Source organism: Zea mays, chromosome 7, assembly GCF_902167145.1.
Source record: "Zea mays cultivar B73 chromosome 7, Zm-B73-REFERENCE-NAM-5.0, whole genome shotgun sequence".
NCBI classification, from domain to species: domain Eukaryota; kingdom Viridiplantae; phylum Streptophyta; class Magnoliopsida; order Poales; family Poaceae; genus Zea; species Zea mays.
In genome coordinates, this window is record NC_050102.1 from 46,978,947 (window position 1) to 46,996,449 (window position 17,503).

Sequence of the window (17,503 nt, forward strand, 5' to 3'; positions counted from 1 at the left end):
TCCTTATGTTTGTATCGTAGGCGTCCACATTCGAGGATGGTGCACGGTTCTAATGCCTTGTCTGTTCTAATGCCTTTTCTGTTCTGATGCCTTGCCTGTTGGGAGTGCTCTGTCTAATGCCTTGCCTGTTGTCCGTTCTGATGCCTGTTGTCTGTTCTAATGCCTGTTCTCTGCGAACTGTCTTTGTCTGTTTCGGTGGAGGCTGCCGGCGTGAAGCACTGGCCACCAGGTGCTGCACGTCAACGGCCAACAGGGGCACCGTGCAGGTGGGCAGAAGCAGCCAGCGACAACAGTAGGGCACAGGTAAAATGATCACCCCCACTTTAGAAATTGCAATCCCTATTTTGATCCTCGGATGTGCGCCATGCACCCCTGGTCCCTGGATGTATTTTCAATGAATTGGCTATCCTAGGCTACAAGCAGAAATGGCAAGTTGAACTGAGTTAGAAGATAACTGATTATTCAGCGTGGATAAATATTGTTTCTAACCAAGCTTTCTATCCTATATTTGCATGTTCTTCAAAGGGATGTATATGGACCTTCCAAATACACTAGACTTTTGCAAGCAACCAAAGATACTCTCAGAGAAGAAGGTTTGCCTTGCCTTGAATACTTCTTGACTTATGTCATATTGAGCATTTGAGCTATTGAGAAACATACTAATACAGACATTGTTGATCTTGCACTTGCATGCCTCTATGTAATAGGCTAAACTAAGCAGCATTGTACAGGATACTGGTACTTTTGCACTTGCACTGTCTCTTCTTGCTAGGTAGAGTCCTACCCCATAGTCTGGAACTAGAAGAATTCTGATTTTCCTTTTAGGAATCAATGTCTATTTGAGCTTTGTTTGGTCAGAAATGCATTGTAGAAAAATTTAGATGGTGAGATTTTTATCTTTGTTCTCATTTTTGTTCATTGTAGTATAATTTTTTTCAGAGGTTGTTCTCATTTATCTATAACTTTTTATTTTTTTTACGAAAAGTCGGTGCATGCTGATTATGCACCAAGAAACATCCTTTCGCAGCCCCATTAATCATCTCCATAGCAGCCATCGACAAAAAACAGTCCTTGAAAATTTAGAACCTTCCTTCAGTTAAGAAATATGTCCGTTACTGAAATGGAGAAGGGTTGCACACATAGTTCAATGAATCAAAAGGAAAATTGACCTGTAGAGTAATATGGTTAAATAAATGTTTGGGCAAATCCATAAACCCTTCAGAAGCTTGTAAAATCGATAAGTAGCTCCACATAGGCTACTAGCTGTTTGTTGTTTAAATAAATAAAACAGTGTAAATATGTAATTTAATCGTTTGGCCTCTGAATGTAGGCTGTAGTTTAGTTGTAGTTAGACCATAACCTTGCCAATGCAATTTCACATAGAAAATTAGAATCTCCTGCTGTGCCTCCTCTTTTACCACTTTGTAGTTCTGTTTGCTTGGTTTTGTGTTAGTTGTGTGTTTCTTTTCCAGCTTGCTGAGATTGACAATCATGGAAAACTGGCATCTAATGAGATCAACATAAATCTTCTGTCAGTTTTTTAATTGTGTTGTTGTATGCTTTCTTTCCAGCATGCTGATATTGTCAATCAAGGAAAACTGGTGTCTGATGAGATCATCATAAATCTGCTGTCAAGACGCCTAGAAGAGGGAGAAGAAAAGGGTGAATTGGGGTTCATCCTTGATGGCTTTCCTCGAACCTTGAGACAAGCGGTAAGCTAATTATTTGACCTGACCATAAGTATGCAAAAACAAATACTTGCCTTTGATCAGGAAGCATTTTTCACTTGCTTTCGTAACGAAATGGCCCGATCTGTGGTTTGGTGGTCAATGCCATGTTTTTTTATTACTGTCTTATGCTGGGAGCAAAATAGAAACAAAGAATAGCTTCAATTGATGCCTTTTAGAACGGATTCTGTAGAGCAACTCATGGATACTTTCTGCTTGTTTTAATAAACGCGGCATCGGGCGAGCTCTGGTGTAGGTAGAAAATGGCTGATGCCGAGGATATCCAGCCCCTCGTCTGCGACAACAGAACTGGCATGGTCAAGGTAAGCCACCGGTTTGGTCACATCTGTTCTTGAGAATGCAAGGTTCTCGGTGGCTGCTGGGGCCCTAACAACAGCACCAACCTTGATAGGCTGGGTTCGCTGGCGACGACGCCCCGAGGGCCGTCTTCCCCAGCATCGTGGGGCGCCCGCGCCACACTGGTGTCATGGTCGGGATGGGGCAGAAGGACGCCTACGTCGGTGACGAGGCGCAGTCCAAGAGGGGTATCCTAACCCTCAAGTACCCCATCGAGCACGGGATCGTCAGCAACTGGGACGACATGGAGAAGATCTGGCATCACACCTTCTACAACGAGCTCCGCGTGGCTCCCGAGGAGCACCCCATCCTCCTCACCGAGGTGCCCCTGAACCCCAAGGCTAACAAGGAGAAGATGACCCAGATCATGTTCGAGACCTTCAACACCCCCGCTATGTACGTCGCCATCTAGGTCGTGCTCTCTCTGTATGCCAGTGGTCGTACCACAGGTGAGTTGATTCTGTTCTCTGCTTAACAATTTCCAAATCCGATTTTCTCCTGCAGTCCGTAATCTCTAAAATCTGTGTCCTCTCTTAGGTATCGTGCTCGACTCGGGAGATGGTGTGAGCCACACCGTCCCCATCTACGAGGGATACGCCCTCCCCCACGCCATCCTTCGTCTTGACCTGGCCGGTCGCGACCTCACCGACTGCTCATCTGCGCTAGACTGTGTTTGTTCAAAAGATATTATTCAAAATTTAACTGAAAGATTTTATTCCTTGCACAATTATTGTATTGCTTTCTTTGTTGAATATTATTTGCTTGGTGATGGGCTGCTGTTGCTGCTAGCAGGATTGAGAACCGATGGGCTGCAATCTATTGTTGGTGCCTGGTATCAAAGAGGGAGACAGGGGTGCACCTGTTCACAATCTTGAGGTGAGAATACTGAAACTGTCTAAGAGACTTCTCGAGGTGAGAATACCGAAACTCTCTTAATTAGAGGTGTGTAGTAATTACACAATAACATTATCAATCTTAATTATTTATCTGATTCCTAGCCATTGCTGCCGCCTCAGCCCGCGCTCGACCACCGCTGCCGCTACTTCAAGCAGTTAGCTTAGCTGTGGGGTAAAATGATTGGTTAGCGATCTTTTCTACTTTTATATACTGTCTGCATAGTACACAGTAGGTACATATAACTTATCTTTATCTTTCTCCTCTTTTCTTTTGACATGATCAAATAAGCTTCTGTATAGCTTGGCTAGCAAAAGTTCACCCATGTTTCTTCTGTGTGCTGTTCAGATTTTCACTAAAATAACAGATAACATGTATTTGATGCAGTTTAACATGATCATGTTGATGTTCCATTGGGAGCATTTATAACATTTCCCAAGTGATATGAAATCATACCTTGCAGTTTATGTTTGACCTACACTAGAGAAATTCTGTTTCTTATGAACACTGATTTGATGCAGTTTCTTACAAACATTTTGGTACATCAAGATGCATGACTAAAAAGTGGTTTCCAAAAGAGCCTGAGGCATTTGCTGAGTAGCTCGAAGTAAGTGTGGATTCTTCCTCACAGCTGCTTGTTAGCATTCCATCTTCCTCACTTGAAATTGTACCAGTGCCTCCTGTGAATGAACTTGTGCCACCGGTGGAATGTGCAGCAGAGGTTGTTTCAACACTGTCCCCACCTAGGAAATTAAGGAGAGCTGTGAAAAAGATAACTCCAAAGAAGAAGATCCAAGCCATGTACAACTGCAATTTGGTTCCTGAAATCTGAAATGTGTGATCCTGTGCCATGCAACAGCAGTTGGTTCACTCAAAATGTGTGGTTCTGTACTTGGATACCACTGGGTTCACTCCAAATGTGTGTTCTCCTTTTTAGTCTAAATGTTTGTAGCAAGCCAGTTTTATTCTAAATGTTTGTAGAAGTTAGTCTTGGTTCTGGATTTGGATATCAGTTGGTTCTGGTCTTGGACAGCTGAAATTGTCACCTACTACTATGACTCATGTTTAACCGTGGCCTGCATTTTGGAAAGCAAGTTCTGGTCTTAGCACTGATACTGGTGTTCTCTGATCATGCTTGTTAACAAGTTCTGTTAACTTTGCGAATGTTTATATCATGTTATTTTGCCCAAAAGTTAGATATCATGTATGGAATCACTTACTTCATTACCATCTGTGGAGACAATGACATAGTTATAGGCAGATACTTGTTGTAGTGCTCTCTTTACAATTTCTGTGTACTATATGCTAATACACTTGCCTATTAAATTGTGAGAGAGCTAGAATGCGAGCACAGTGATCGAAGCCACTATCGTGATCGTGATGTCATGTACTAATTCACGGACTCCCATGTATGCAAGTGAAATACACATAAGGTAAACTCCTTGTCTAAATGAATTACTAAAGTTACTTATTAAATATGATCGTGTGCCGTTGCAACGCACGGGCATTATCCTAGTGATAAGATGAAGAGCTAGAAAATTCAAGCTATGGAAATACATTAGTACAAATTTTACTGTTCTAGCATGTTCCAATATTTCAACTGAGATTCATGAAACTTTAATAAACACATAAAATTACCGAGTAGAAGATGAAGAACTGGTCAAAGGTTACCATGCTTTCAGTTATGTGGGCATCAAAGAACCAAGTTCAAAATTTTCATATCCATAAAGTGTTGTTCAATAATGACCGAAACTTATAATAGATTGAAGAGAAACCTCATCGCACGGTACAACAGTCTGTACCAAAGCATGTATGAAAGGACACCCGAATATTGCGTAGATTACAATGAGGTGGAACCATTTGCTATTTGTTGGGATCAACGACGGGTTGTCGTTGTTGCTGGGCACCATCGGCCAGACAAGGACAAGAGGAGCCAAAAGAGAGACATGGACGTGAGGTTCTACAGGTCGGGGTTGCATAGAGATCATCTGTTTACCTCTGAGGAGGTCGTGATGACCAACCTTTGTCCCGGAGATCATACACACAATCATATTAACCGTAAAACTAAATATGACTCGCTCTTGCACGCAAGCCAGTCAATTTATCACGCATATGAGCAATCATGTTGCCAGATTTTAATCTCGACTGAATTATATATGCATTCTAACAATGATTGTTGTAATGCACACTCCACTGCCTCATATATTGACTTATCATGAGAGAACACCTAAAAATCCAAAGGGCCAAGGAACATTAACAAATACATAACAGGCACAAAAACCAATCAGTTTTGGGATATTAACAGAGATAACATTAACATTTTCCTGGGTGATGTTTCTGATCCTTTGATATGAAATTGTATGCATCTCATTAGGAAAAGGATGGTATTATTGACATTAGTAGCTGAGAATGATGCCAACAATTGAACAAGAATTGGCATTAACGAAGTTATACACTTTGAAAATCGTAGACCAGCTTCAAGTAAAAAGCAACTAAAACTCTTATCTGTTCCAAGTAATAATAACTTAAGTCCCAATGGAAACTCCCCAAAAAAATTTCGCTTTGAGGCTAATAATTTAGAAACTAAGCAAAGCAGGACAATGTTAATCAAAGTAGGTAGGCAGATAGCTAGGGAAATGAACAAGGCATGCATATACAACGTATGTGAACCAAGTAACAACCCAAATTACCTCTTCCTCCATGCATGTCGCTGACTTGCCTCCATCATAGGTCATAGCCTACCATCTCTTCCTCTTGTAGCATTGTTGTCTCGCTTCTCTGCAACTGCAAGAAAAAAATCGCTGCAAAGTTTTAGTGGCTAAAGAGGAGAGAAACATACAAGCGAAGAAACTGAAAAAGTTATACAATGTGATGAGGGGCGAGGGACGACGTGAGAAGTTTTGGACGCTGGAGGATGGGGTGGTCAAAATATGAAATGACAAGCCCTCACATATAACAAGCCCTAAATTGGAGAATGGAAATGACAAGCCTCACATGTGTCATTTTCAAGTATTGTATGAACCTATTAATTAACTAAAACAAATTTTAATTTTGGCAGGAGGGAGTAATAAAGAAGAGAGCAGATGAATAAAGAAGCAAACATGAAACAAAGGCAAAGAAGAAAAAAGTCACACAAATTGAAAGCAGCTAGCTAGCTAGTGATATGTCAGCAGCAGCAGCACACTGCACTGGTTCACATGAGGTGCTCAACTGCTCATGGGATGGAGGACGGATTGGTGCTTGTATAATTGTATTTTATACATGGTCAAATAAAAATTTCAAGTATAGTGTTTAACATGGCTAGATACAAAGTTTGTTGAGCCTAACTATCTCATCAGGTACACACATGCACACATTGGTGCAAGTATGAATTGGGTCACCTCTTTATGACTCTGCAATCAAATCAATGGTTATTCAGGTGAGAATGAAGCATCTAAACACATACATTTATACGTGCGTACGTACATACATGCATTCAGGCTATAGTAACTTGTAACCAAGCATTGCCCGTTGTTGGTTTTGATCCATTGGATGAGTACAAGTGGCCTAGCTAACAAGGAGCTATAGCAGTCACCTGACTTTTAGGCACATATGTGTGTATGCACTGGTTAATTGTTAATTGATTAGTATCAGCACGAGACGAGTATGGAGAGGCAAAGGAAGGTTGGAGTGTGACGGAACCCCAACCTAGATTTCAGTTACTCAGTTACTTATTAATAAGAATATAATGGACTAAAGTAACCATAGGATAGACTAACTAATATAATGGCACCTTGAGTTTCTTATGGTGTAGCTCTACAGTCTTCAGCTCCTCCAAAACAGCTTCCCTCTCTACCATGCTTATTTTTACTCATTTGCCCATTCTTCAGCACGCTAGCCCTAGACATCACCATCACAGCCGCATTCAGCGTGTGCAACCTCTCCTTCAGAATCTAGGATGCCACACTGGATTGTAGCCTTCCTAATTGGCTGTCTTTAGAATCAGATTTGCTCATCGCAAACCACCACTCTGCCTGCATTACAAGAGAAGAGTTAAGTACAATAGTTTCAAAACACATTTATCTAGAGAACCATCTATTTAATAGTGATCAATAAACATGGAGCAACCTACTACTACTCTGCCACTTAATAAGCAACCCACATGACAAGGACTCACTATCAGAACATTCACCTGGGCCCCAAGAACTTAGAAATCCACATTTGACAACCATTCACTAACTTCCTAAACAAAAAAATGCTTACATTATGTAGGTAATGAAGGTGGTTGTTGACATGTGTGACTTTTTTATATGGATAGATTCAAAACAAAACTACAACATATATTTAGAGAGCTATTGGAGAACTCAATTTTTTACTACCAAAGTTATTTAGCAACTCCTTAAATCTGTGATTTAGAGAGTTAAAATTTACATAACTACTGGAGCTGCTCTAACAGATATGACCCAAGTAGGTGGTATGATTTAGTTTCTCAAAAACTCCAACCATTTTTAGTATCCCATCTAGTAATTTATATGCTTTGCAAACACAAATCAAGCATGTTCATCCCAGAAAACAGAAAAATGAAGCATGTAAACCTCAAATCATGTAATAAGAAGGGATATCTTGTTTTAGGCCTCAAGTTGTACCACCAATTTGCACCAGTCATTTTAGTTGGCATCTATGTATCATGTGGTATGTCAGTCCTTTACTTTGGCATTGTAATATTATAGGCTTATGACTGGTAAAACAGCAGCCCCAGCTGCTCTAATGAATCTAGTGCCCAAGGGAATAGGATACCATGCAACACAGTACCTGGATTTGAAGAGAGAGAGAGAGAGAGAGAGATCTGTTTTCAACACAAGTCGCCCCATAAAGTTTTGCAAATCTAGATACATGTACATGTTAAATTATAATATCACCAAATAAAAGGAACATAGAACATACCAAGATGCTGGATGAAGATCATGCAGTCTGGCATCCAAATTCAAAGCCAAGTTATCAGCCAATAATCTGATCTTGTCCTTCAAAGCCAACAAATTGATCCATAGCTCTAAAAACATATCAGCGTGTCGTTGCAAAGTCAAAGCTAAGCAACATCGCTCCCCCGCGGCCAGCACCCTCCATAGTAAGACCAACTCCATCCACCCACTTGTCCCAAGATCAATCATGATGGATTTCACTTATTGTGGGCAAAGAACAAAGTTGAGAAACTGAACCTGCAATGGGTGAAAAAAATATTTGTTAAAAACACGATACCATTCACAAAATATAGCAATAGCCAGTAGCCTATCATAATACAGAACTTGTAATTCACACATACATTCAAAATTGAAGTATCCTTGGTTTCTAGCCATCCCAATGTTCCCGAAAATGGGCATAAAATAGTGCAATGCAGGCGAAGTACTTGCACAGTAGAACTATGTTCAATACTAATGGCAAACGTCAAACTTAAAATAAGAGCAAATCCATCAGATTCTAATATGATACAGTCAACCAATTCATCTTGTGTACTACAACCTACCACATAAACACCACCTAGTAGACACCCTTTTGTCTTTAATCTAGGGAACTGAACAACCAACTGATAAGCAAAAGATCAAAGCAATGCCATTTCATGATATTAAAAATGGGATTAATATGAAATATCATGTTATACGGTGAAGTAATAAATGGATAGAGTTTGTTAGGTGTAACAATTTTCAGAACATCAAGTAGGACAGATGTAATCTGGAAGTGTCTACCCATTTCCTCCCTTCGTCACTCAACAAAAAGTAAGTCAATGTAGTATAGTATGATAATTTGTAAGATTGCTAATACAACTAAACAATAACCATTCTTACAGTTTCCTTTTTCATCACCTTTGTGAAGATATTTTCTACAGTATTGGTAATAGAAATTTTGTATCTTCATTGCATCAGTTCCAGCAAGCTTGCTCTTTGTCTCTTGTTCATCCTACCAGACAAAAAGGGCAAACATCAACAAACCAACTATAGTTTATTTTTGGTTGGATGGCAGAAAGAGTATTTGACAATTGACAAAAAGGAGAAAGTTTTCTGAACATACACAGTTTTGTGGATGAAAATAAATACATGCGTCTATGTGGGTGCAACATGGCGCCTCAGATCGCGGTCTTAGAAAAAAGGAAGTTCCACTCGAGGGTATAGCAGCGTGAGGGTGCCAGAATCATAAATGGGGGAGTTGGGGGAAGGGCGGTATGAAGTCCTCGGCCATGGGGGTTGAACTTGGAGATGAGTGATGCACGTAGTTTGTTTGGAGCGTGGTGGTGGGTCGAGGCCGTGGCATCCAGTCATCTATTCCGGCGAGCCTCGGGGCGGGGGCGACGTTTGGGGCGGGCCGTGCTGACACCTGGGCCGGTGCGCCGTTGGCGATGGCGAAATCGGGGCCAGGGCGTCGGCGGTGGGATCGGGGCTAGGGTTGTTGGGGATCTTGGCTAGGGGTTGCAGCCTTGCAGGGGGGTCCGAGCGTTGGTTTGGACGCGTGGGATCGTTCTGATGGTGGGCGAATCGAACGACTTAGATTGCATAATGGCACAACAGGCGACTGAGATTGCGTAACAGAATATATGAAATTACAGTAGTTTGCTTAGAAACGTGGACAATCTTTATGAACGAGAGGAGGCTCTAAACAAGTAATTTGTGTGTTAAACATTGTTTTGTTTAGTTAAAATATGTCCCATTCAGAAAACTATATATGACTTTCATGTTACAAGAATGAGATAATAAGGTTAGAAACAATTCAACCTGCAAAGTATGCCCACCACGTTGAGGTCCTCCTCCCTGCGAGCACCTCCTTTAGCAATATCTTGTCCGCGCGAGCAGAGGTATATAAGGTAGACATTTAAAAAGAGTTATGCGACGGATAATTAGACTGCAATAAATTGGGTATTCTAAATTAATGTCTATTGCTGAAGTTTAATCTAGTAAATAAGATCCTCAAACTTAAATTCTAAGTAGACATCTACCGAAAAGCTGGAAGGTTCAGAATTGTGGATACATCCCAGAAAAGTAATTAAACAATAAGAGCTGCTTGTCTTCGGTAGATGTGGCTATAATGTTGCAAAAAACCTAAATTGTAGCAGTAATATGTGATGCCAGGATCCCTACCGCTATCTTCTAATATTGTGATTTTTACTCCTTGCAGGTCACTAATCTGTACATTGAACTGTTAAAGGAGAGGGAAAAAGGAACCCAATATAGGTTTTTGAAATACCATTTCTTCAATACATAAGCATTAGGTACCTCTGGACAGTCAGTGGGAGGCAAAAAGTGATTAATATAAAAGTTGTTTGTCTTTAGTAGATGTGGCTATAATGTTGCAAAAACATAAACTGTAGCTGTAATATGTGATGCCAGGATCCCTACCGCTATCTTCTAATATTGTGATTTTTACTGCTTGCAGGTCACTAATATGTACATTATTGAACTGTTAAAGGAGAGGGAAAAAAGGAACCCAATAGGTTTTTGAAATACCATTGCTTCAATACATAAGCATTAGGTACCTCTAGACAGTCATAGTGGGAGGCAAAAAGTGATGAATATAGTACTAATATGATGAGGTACTATACTGAGTATTTCTTTTTCTTTTGAGATAAAACATGGTCAACTTACAGAATAACCAATTTAGAAAGACAGAAAGTGATGAATATATACTTGTGATTAAAGGGATGTATAAATCCACAGGTTACAGAATTACCCAATAGGTGAGAACAACAACACCGATTAGTTAGGTGGAAGAACTAAAAGAAGAACAGTAGATAATAAAGCTAAAAGTTAAGAAGAACACAAATTACCAGTAGTCTATAAATCTCTATATTTTAGACCATATTGTTCTGTCAGTGTTATCAGAACATTTTTTATTGGCCTCTTGCATCTTTTGGCTTCAAGTGAAGTTTTAAGTTACATCACTTGAATTCTTGAAACTAATAAATGCTAAATAGCTAATTCACTTTGTCTAATAAACCATGCTAGAATGGATATGATCCTACTCCTATCGAAAGAAAGAAGTTTCGTTAGCAGGATTTATGAAAATAAACCTCTGTAAATTGTAATTTATGCAACTAAAAGGTAGCATGATTGTATCAGTGAAAACAGTGCAAAAACAGATCCAAGATTTTGGGGTTCTCCAGATGTGGCTAAAATCAAATACTGCTGAATTTGTGAACAAAACTGAAACTTGCTGACCATTTAGGGGAAAATAAACAAGCTAAAACAATTTATAAATTGGGACGCATGGAGTAGAATATTAAAGAAAAATTGCAAAAAGGTTCATAACTTGTGAACTGTGTCAATCAAGCACAAATTTGATGTTTGCTTCAACTTTCTAATTCTAACCAGGGATGAGGTGAATTCATTTTGCCAATAAAAAACCTCAAAACATGACATAGTAGCAGTAAATGGTCATTACATGGATTTCGTTTCACAATAGTTGGTTGGAATTAAATTAGCTAAAATTTGTAGACATAAGTAGCGGTCAAATAGATTATAACTAATCAATAGCCTTATACTTGAGAAGACGAATGGGTATAGGCACAGAATGAAACACCAGGCACATGGACTTACAATCTGTCCAATTAAGATTCCTCTACTGTCTTGAATTTTCCTCTTCTAAATCTAGAATTTTCCTCTTCTGTAAAATAAAAATTAGCTTGATGAATGAGAGAACTAAATACTAATTGCTGCAGACTGAAATATCAATTTAAATGATATGATGTCACAGTTCTAGTGGCTTTCTATAGCCCATCTATCATAAATTTTCATAGAGCTTTCAAAAGAAATAAATATGCATACTTTCTATTTAGCTTTGCTTGAACAAAATAGGTCATCATGCTGTTGTTGATCTTCATATCCTTTTACTATGGTTTGATAACCCTTTGCTAGGTCATCAAACGGTACTTGGCTTCAGAATCGACATATAATGCTGCAAGCAATATAATGAAAGATCAGTAAGGCCGAAGTCAAAGAACCACTGAGCAACAAAATATATATAGATAAAACCAGAATGTCATTCACAAGAGCGGGGGTAAACTCATGGCTGAAGGGTAAGGAAGGAGGAGATCAAAACAGACACCACCGTTCTGGCGCATAGAAAAGGCCTTCGTTGGCAGTTGCGATCCAGGCCAGTGCGGCCTCACGACGAGCAGTGAAGAGTATTTGTCCCGGCAGCAGCCGCTCTTGACTCGATTCTAAAGAAAGTAATTGTTTCATTATATCGAGGAAAAGCATAACCAAGGATGGTAATGGCAGCTCCTAGTGCATTAACAGGGCGGACATGCGTGTGGCAGATAATTATCTGATAGGTCCCAAACACATGATATTTCAAACAAGATGTGCTCAAGCATGTATACAATGTAGCAAGAAAATTCTATCTGTAAACATTTCCCATTCTTAAGATCATCTAAATATCAAGCACTATGGACTTGCCATCGGGGCAGACATGACGTCCCAAACATATGTTCTTAACTATACATGGAACTTTGAGCTCGCTAATCCAAAATTGGGGATGGTGATTCTACCAATATACCCTCAGACTGAAATATAAACATTGGTTGGTTAACTAACCTTAAGAACACCCTTGCCAAAATAATCAGATCCACCATTCCTCAATTCCAAGGCCTCATATATCTCTGAGAGGTCAATTATTTAAAGATAAAAATGTCAAAATTTTGTGCATATGTGCCAAACATACAGAATTGGAGGCAATCGCAAAAAGGTGACCTATTCAAAAAGCAAAGGTGTTTGGACCACAAACAGAGATTTCTCAAAAAAATCCATCCCAAACCAAATAACAGATATTGACATGTCAAAATTATTAAACATGGCATGGTATCACATTTAATCTTTTTGTTCAACATCACCAAAGAGCATATTGTAATATGAATTACAACTGCGCCGACTAAATCACCGTGGGGCATGGGGGCTCACCAGATGTCGACTCTGCCGTGGCCAAAGTATCGGTACACGAACTGGGGGATGCACGAAGGTTGACGGTGCTGATGCACACCAACAGTCAATAGGCCACCTCGAGCACCTCGTCTTCGCAGCGCTGCTGGAGGAGGCCGAAGCGAGTATGGCTTCCATCACCTGGATCTCTTCCAACCTATGGAAAATAACGATATTAGAAATTGATATGAATTTAGAAGACAAAGCGCACAATACAACGCCTAAAGACAGATTGATAATTTCACATTTGCATGAAAGAAAATAATATGAAGATAAAGGCACTAAGTGGAAGTAAAGGAAGTCAATGTACAATCTGCGCTCCTTCATGATGAATGTTTTCAGTTAATGAATATCAATTCAATAGATATCTTTTATGTAATAAATTGAACATTAAGATGCATTTTTAAAACAACATAATTGCATGTCCCAGGCCTAGATAAGTAAATGAAATTACCAAATAAATAGGATAAAGAAACTGGATTTTACATGTAACAACATTCAGAAACACCTGAGCTGGAGGCCTGCAGTAGCAAAACATGCCCGATAAACTAACTATGACAATGAGTAAGCAGCCATTAGCCCATTACACAAAGATTAGCTACGACATACTGTGCTTGACTGCTAGTTGTTTCTTATCCTCTAAACCACTAAAAATCTCTATGTGAAGCAGTGCGATACATGTACATCATACACCTGCTCACATAAGAACACAAACAAACTGTTACGAGCCCTGACCATTCGAAGCAAACAGGATTACACGGGTGAGCTGCAACTAAAGGCAAGTAGTCCCGGTCTCGGCCTCTCCCATCCCAGCGGCGGTCGCGGTCGTCCCTCATTGGAGCAGGAGGGTCCGCATAAGCATCCCGCTCGAGCTCGAGGCGGAGGTTGCGGGCATGGTCGGGGTCGTCGGGGCGGGCGAGCCCGGGGAATTTGGCCGACTCCGCGCCAGCAGGGCCCTCGGCGACGGTGGCAGAGCTAGGGTTGGAAGCAATAGGCTGGAGGATGGTGAGGAGCGCATGGACGAAGTAGTCAGGGAAGTCGTCGCCCTTCTCCATGAGCTTGGCGTCGAACTCGAGGACGGTTGTGGAGTCGCGGCCGAGCTCGGTGATGAACTCGGCCAGCACCTTGTCGCCGACGCGATGTGGGTTTCGAGCTCGGAGCAAGGACTTGTTCTTCTTCTTGCCTTCTTCGACGACGACAGCTTCATCGTGCTGGTGGCCATGGCTCTTCCATCCGTCCTCGCCGCGTGGTGTAGTGCAGGTCGTGCGTGCGTAAGTGGTGGAGCTGACGGAGCGGTTGAGGTTGTGCTCGTGGGGAGGAGGTCAAGGAGTGCGGCGGGAGGCCACCGCCCACACCGAAGAGGATGGCAGGCGCGCTGGGCCGCACAATGGGCCGCACGAACCACTGGGCCGCACGAACCATTGGCCTGTATAAACCGCGACGCTGCTATGGGGTTTTTTTTATTAGTGCCATACCGGCCACGGAGAGCATCGAAACATGGCTTATAAGCGTTAGTGTATGTTGTCTATTGCTCAGACTAAAAGCGTTAGTGTGTTGTCTGTTATTCAGATTTTTTGGTGGCGCGGGGCTGTCCGTCGATGGCAGAACGGGTCGGTGGCAGAACAGGTCAAAGGCAGAACAGTGTCCGTCGATGGCAGAACGGGTCGGTGGCAGAACAGGTCAAAGGCAGAACAGTCAGAGGCAAACTACTATTACTTACTTAATAAGTAGTAGAGATAATCTCTACTACTATTATGTGAGCAGTGTAGGCGTGCACATCCCGCGGTGCACGTTCTGCCGCTCCCCCACGCCCGCGGCCAAACGCTCCGCGAAGCCACCAACGCCATTTCCGCCGCCCGCCGCGCACCACCAACGCCATTTCACTCCCGCAGCCGCCATTCACGCCGCCCGCCGCACCATTCCCGCCGCGCATCACTCCCTCCGCGCAGAGCCGATCGATCAAGGGTTCCATCCCGCGGTCGCATCACCGCTCGCGCAATCACCGCTCAAGGGTTTCCATCTTCCATCCCGAGGCCGCAAGGCAGACGAGCGACCTTCCATCAATCAGCGCGATCCCCTTCCATCCATCGCGATCCCCTTCCATCCATCGCAATCAACGCTCGCGCATTCCATCGCGCAATCACCGCTACCGCATCCATGGCTTCAATCGGTTGCCCCCGCGATCCCCTTCCATCCATGGCGAGGTCGCTGGTTGTTTTCAACAGTCAACCGACAGCACTCGCTAGACCTAAATCCTTTCGCCATCAGATCCTGCCCCTCGCTCGCCGCCCAATCAACAGCTCAGACGTTGCCGCCACATCCGAGCAAAGGTGGAGGCGTCTGCCTCCACACACCTCGCCCTCGCCACCGCCGTCCCTAGAGAAGACACGACGGTGCAGAGAAGACACGGCGGTGCAGAGAAGACACGGAGGTGCAGAGAAGACACGGAGGTGCGTCACAAGTTCATGTACTGTGATCACAATGTTGGTTAGTGAATGTGGAAGTTTTCATGTATTTTTGTTATGAGTTCAAGGTGCAGTTTCTGTATCTGAATTAATTTGTGTGCCGTCACAAAGAAAATGTGCTTTGTATTTGTGACTAATAGTAGCGCTAATATGTCGGTCAACTTGACGACAAATGTGCCGATTTGCATGTAAGGTGAGGTAGATATATAAGTCTTTTGCTTGATCAAGATCAAGACATCTCAGCTGCACGGAAATTTGATTTTAATTAAAAAACAGAGAGCTCTTATTTAAAACAGCGAGGATCATGATTTTAATTAAAAAACAGAGAGCTCTTGACGACCAATGTGCCGATTTGCATGTATGGTGAGGGAAATAGAGAAGTTTATAGTACATCGTAGAATTTTCCTTATTTTTCACATTTTCAAATTGTTCTATTCCCTCGCTGGATCTGAATCAATAGTTGAAGACAGTCCTTTTATCTATCATTATGTATGCTGGTCTTCAATTAGGCTTTTTATACTTCTCATTTATAGCATGACCTCTTTGAGTATTGATCAGTCTTAATTCTTATACATTTTTAATTCTTATACATTTTTGTTCATATCCGGCTTCAGGACGACACGTACATAAAGATTGAGAACTCTCGTTTAGATTACATACGCAAGAATCAGGATCGGTTAAGGGCAGACCTGTACCAGGGCTTGGTGGATAGCATGCTAGATGGAGATATTAGAGGAGAGAAGGTTGGCAAGCGAACTGTGCTGTCGACGTCGTTTATTGGCGGTCCTCGTGACATGAGACGTCGGTATATGGATGCTATGGCTCTGGTGCGGAAGTTTGGTAAACCAGACATATTTCTTACCATGACATGTAACCCTAACTGGGATGAGATAAGGAGGGAGCTTCTCCCTAGGCAGACACCGCAAGATCGTCCGGATCTTGTAGTGCGTGTCTTTCATGCGAAGCTACAAGAGTTAAAGCATCGGCTGACTAAACAGGATATTCTTGGTAAGGTCCGAGCCTACGTCTATGTCGTGGAGTTTCAGAAGCGGGGTTTGCCGCATGCCCATTTTCTACTCATAATGCAGAGGAAGTACAAGCTCACATGTCCTGAGCAGTACGACCTTTTGATCTCAGCCGAGATCCCAAGCAACAAGTACCCTGAACTACGAAAGATGGTTATCAAGCATATGATGCATGGCCCGTGTGGGTCGCTAAACCCTAACTGCCCATGCACTAAGGGTCGTAAATTGTGCAAGAATCATTACCCTCGGCCTTTCAGTGACACAACCTTGCAAGGGAAGGATTCGTACCCTATTTATAGACGTCGTGACGATGACCGTAAAGAAAAGGTCCGAGGGTGCGAACTGGACAATAGATGGGTTGTCCCTTATAACCCATACCTCCTTCGTCTCTTCAACTGCCACATCAATGTCGAGGCATGTGGGAGCATCAAGGCTGTTAAATACCTGTTCAAATACATATACAAAGGCCATGATCGTGCGTCTGTTGTTATGAGAGATGCGAGCAAGGCAGATGATGATGTTGATGAGATCAAGCAGTATAGAGATGCAAGATGGGTGACTCCTCCGGAAGCCTTGTGGAGGATATACGGCTTTGAGCTTAGTCAGATATCTCCACCTGTTATGCAGCTTCAACTCCATCTTCCAAACATGCACATGGTGGCGTTTCACGAGCGGCAAATGGTCGAGCGAGTCGTCAACCGTCCAGGTGTTGATAGGTCGATGCTCACATCATATTTTGAGGCGAATAGGCTACACGAGGAGGCTCGTGGCATTCTATATCGTGACTTCCCTGAGTGGTACACTTGGCAGAGTGGTAAGGGAAAAGTATGGCAACGGAGGAAACGAGATACAGGTGGACAAGTCGGTAGGATAGTCTCTGCTCATCCGGCTGAGGGGAGCGCTACTATCTTCGTGTTCTCCTAAACCACGTGACTGGCGCCGCCTCCTATGTGGATCTAAGGACAGTTGATGGTGTCACCCTACCGACTTTTCGTGAGGCAGCAGAGAGAAGGGGACTACTTGAGTCGGACAACACACTGGATGAGTGTCTCACTGAACGTGCTGTTTTCCAGATGCCATTGTCGCTGCGACGGCTT

The 17,503-nt window shown here is 42.3% G+C and overlaps 1 long non-coding RNA gene and 1 pseudogene across 1 annotated transcript; one reads left to right on the forward strand and one right to left on the reverse strand.

The window, feature by feature from the left end:
* The first annotated feature begins 201 nt into the window (after positions 1-201).
* On the forward strand, positions 202-4,142 carry LOC103632325 (actin-like; annotated as a pseudogene).
* A 1,463-nt stretch (positions 4,143-5,605) lies between these two features.
* Positions 5,606-8,909, reverse strand: LOC118472921 (uncharacterized). Its single transcript, XR_004851394.1, has 4 exons — positions 8,816-8,909; positions 7,902-8,173; positions 6,751-6,991; positions 5,606-5,762 (listed from the first exon to the last, which is right to left on the reverse strand). It is a non-coding gene; the product is annotated as an uncharacterized lncRNA (long non-coding RNA).
* Between the last annotated feature and the right edge of the window lie 8,594 nt (positions 8,910-17,503).